Source organism: Gekko japonicus, unplaced genomic scaffold (assembly GCF_001447785.1).
Source record: "Gekko japonicus isolate JY-2015 unplaced genomic scaffold, Gekko_japonicus_V1.1 scaffold1792, whole genome shotgun sequence".
NCBI classification, from domain to species: domain Eukaryota; kingdom Metazoa; phylum Chordata; class Lepidosauria; order Squamata; family Gekkonidae; genus Gekko; species Gekko japonicus.
Genome location: NW_015175413.1, coordinates 392,355 through 396,473, shown reverse-complemented (window position 1 = coordinate 396,473; position 4,119 = coordinate 392,355).

The window sequence follows — 4,119 nt, the reverse complement described above, 5'->3', positions numbered from 1 at the left end:
TTTTTTTGGAATTCTACTGGGCATGTCATCATGCGATACAGTAATTCCTAGACTGCCTTTTTTCTCACCAGGCAGCCTTTTTCCTTTGCATTTTGTTTCTCCCTCTCCACCCAGAAATTACTAGCCTTGTTCACGTTACAGTGAACACATGTAGAAACTGTGTACTGTGTATGTGTGATTTTTCTATATGTGTGCTTTGAGGAATTCTCATGTTACATGACAGTGCATGTACAGTTGAATGTGTGATTCAAACCTCACATTTATCCAGTTAAATGGTAAAGGTTCCCTTGCTCGAAAGCCAGTCGAATCCGACTCTAGGGTTGCGGTGCTCATCTCCATTTCAAAGCCGAATAGCCAGCGCTGTCCGAAGACATTTCCGTGGTCATGTGGCCGTCATGACTAAACACCAAGGCACACGGAACGCTGTTACCTTCCCACTGAAGTGGTACCTATTTATCTACTTGCAATTTCTTGCTTTCAAACTGCTAGGTTGGCAGGAGCTGGAACTAGAGACAGGAGCTCATTCTGTCATGCGGCACCCTCGGGTCTCAAACTGCTGAACTACCGACCTTCCACAGCCTGCAGTTCAGAGTCTTAACCACTTGAGCCACCGCAGCTCCTTATTTATCCAGTTACTGGTCCCCAACTTCATTTGTGAATGTGCACTGACTCTTTCTTACATACAAAATGTACATGTATTCACTGTAATGTGTGAACAGGGCTACTGTTGTTAAAACTGACCTATTTGCAGTCAGTAGTAACTGCAGCATCCTGGCCTTGACTGGCATCAGTGGACCTCCATTTTCCCAACCCATAATGCCCCCCAGGTGTGTTATTTTCTGGAACTGGGTCATGGGAAGCCAAAACCAATGGTGAAAAAGTCACATCTAGTTTATGGGATGAGTCCAGCTTGAGGGGTAAAAAAAAATTCTACAAGACCTCTGGTAATAGGGATGAGGGTATCCTCCTGCTGTAGGGGTTTCCTCTTCAGCACCCAGTATCGGAGGCAACCCCGTCCAGCTTTCTTTTCTAGGCACTGAAGAAGATAGAATAATGCAAAAGACTGAGTGAATAAGAATGAAAGGTCCCAGTCAGATGGAGAATTTGCCTCGGGAGGGGCACAACTGCCAGGCGAATTAAACGGGTGCGATCATACGGAAACGTCTGGGAAGCGTCGCCTGCCTGTCCCCAGCCCGTAGCTTACCGCCGAAGATCTGGAGTTAAAAAGTACCGCCCACGAGCTACTAGCAAACAGTTTGCCATGGGCCGCAGACGGACTGTCTCTGTCTGATTGCCCCAGTGCGCTCCTTTTGCCCCGTTGAAGTGCTGCAAGAACCACACGCCGACGAAAACAACGCGGTTTGCCGCCGTCGCGGCTGATTGCGTTTGCAGCGGCCCAAATTGCAACGGCGCTAATAGCCACAATGTCAGACTCCTCCTAGTATCATAATAAGCATGCTTTTGAAGAAAAGGTAACTTTATTAGAACTGAAGGTGCATAACAGGATCACTGTTCAGAATGAGGGGTAAAAGCAATGGCAAAGCATATAATAAACATTCAAACTACTACGGGTCAATTGCGGAGGTTCCCCCGCACGCCCTTGAGCCTGAGAACTAACGGTCCCAAGCCTCTCACGTTATCTTCTTCTCACGGTGTTCAGTGAGAGCTTCTCTCCACTAACAAGCTCTTGCATCCACCTGTGGCCTTGAGCGAGATAATTGTTTCGGCAAGCTACATAGACATGCCCATCTACGATTCTACAGTGAAAGAGGCAAGCGCACACACATATACAGAATGAAAACAAAACATTGGCAGCTTGCTGACACACGCCTCCTCCCCGTGTTATCTGGCCCGTGTGACCGGGGCCAAAGTCAGTAGAAAGAGTAAGAAGGTATTGAAGATTCAAGGATGTATAAAGGATAGAATATGACTTAGAGGAAGTTGTATGGTGGTATTATAAGCGGGTAGTATAAGGAAATAAGAAAAAGAAGATGATACAAATCAGATTGGGACTAAGTTATAAACAGACGGAATGTAACCTCAATGGTTCCTCCCCCCTTTTTTTAGTTTGGAAAGGGGTATAATATATAATGAATGAATTATCTGTATGAAATATGCAATACATACAATAAAAATATTAATTACAAACACACAACAACAACACATAAACATACAAACACTAATGGGGGGCAATTTTGGTTCCAAATATTTAACATGCTTATGCCAAATTTATAATACCTTATCTAGACCGTCTCATAGATTTAAAGTCTCTTTTACACATATATAAGGTTATATTTTCAGTGTTTGCCAAAAATAAATTTCAGTTGACTGTGTTGCTTAAGTTAAAAAAAAATTCTACAGGTAAGCAGGGGTCATTTCCTGCAGGAGCGCACAGGAGCGGAGCTCCGGCAGTAAAGAGCCCAGGGGGTGGGCACATGCAACAAGCCCCACCCCCTGCTCCAAGCAGCCCCGGGTCACAAGGAGCAAGAAGTAGCCAGGTAAGTTGCAGAGCCCCCCCCCCCAGATAGCAATCCAAAACAGTCCAGTGGCACCTTTAAGGTCAAGTTTTATTCAGGTATAAGCTCTCCCTCCTCTGTGAGGGCAGATCTGCGTGTGTCCCCCCCAGTAGCTAGCAATCCAAAACAGTCCAGTGGAGCCTGAGCGGTGGGTGTTGCCTTCTGACACACTCCTGGTGATGTCAGGGGGTGTGGCATATAAGTTATGCTAATGAGTTATGCTAATGAGTTATGCTAATGAGCTCCTGCACCTCTTTTTCTACAAAATGACCCCTGCAGGTAAGACCCTCGAAGTATAAAGTCACCCTCTGTACAGACACGGGAGTTAGTAGGAATGCAATATTCTCCCTGGTTAATCACATTCCTCCATCTCTTGAACCTACTCAAGAATTTTGTATATGTCTTGACTGGACAATCAGCTGATATTGACTTTCTCTTTTCTATCCCCCCACCATGTACTGTGTGGGGCAATAGGACAAATGTTATTTATAAAACTGAAGTTTCCTTTCCATGAACAGATGCTTGAGATGGTGGATAAAACATTCAAACAATTTCATAAAGCAATGTGCCAGCTGGCGTAGTGGTTAAAGTGTGGTCTAGGGTCTAGGAGATCCAGGTTAACATCCCCACTCTGTTACAAGGCTTGGTGGGCGTTAAGTCGCTCGCTTAAGAAAGTAGTCGGAGAGTGATTCAGCAAAGATTCAGCTTTATTCAACAACTCGAACACAACTCCAACACGGATCAACCTCTGATAGCCAGAACAGCTTTTCCATTGCAGCAGTTCTGCTTTTAAATTCTCCCGGCAAATGTAGCCACGCCTACTGTACATTTACTAACCAATAAGGTTGTATGCATAAGGACCAATCACGGATGTTCCCACTCAGGGAGCTTGCTGACAAGTGATTGGTTGGTTCTTCCTGGGCTAGCGATGCGATTGGATGGATTTGGATCCTAGCCCAGGACGAAGCTTTACATGACAGTTCAATGATGTTGTTCACATAGAGTTATGCATTCAATGGCAGCTATTGAATACATTACAGTGGGTGACTTTAGGTCAGCCTCTCTTTCTCCTCCTAACCTCTCAGAGTTGCTATGAGGGTAAAATGGAGGAGGGGAGCTCAGTATATAGCATCCTGAATCGCTTGAGTTAAGGGTGGGATAAAGATGTACACCGGAATGACGATGACAACGATATCCCACTATTTTATCACTATCCAAAACCAGGAGGCAAATATTAAAAAAGAATGACAAAATATGGGATACAAGAAGAGAAGCATCAATCTTCCGTTCCCAGAATATGTACAGCCCAATGTTACCACTGCTGCATTTGCACAATCTACTTGCGTGTTGGGGACTCAGCAGGATTATTGCATGGCGAGCCTCTCCAGGGAGGGCTGAGGCCCTTCGGGGCTTCTTGTTTTCTATTCCTGGAGAAATTTAAAATACAGCCCGAGTTCCTGTGTCTTTTACATTGTTCTGTTTGTTTTTAGAGCACCTCTAGACATCAGCTTTGTCAGCAAGCATCGTTCATGCCAGAATTTAAAACAGGAAGTCCCTCAAACTCTAGGGCCGAACTACATACATCACAAAGTTCTCGGGGGCC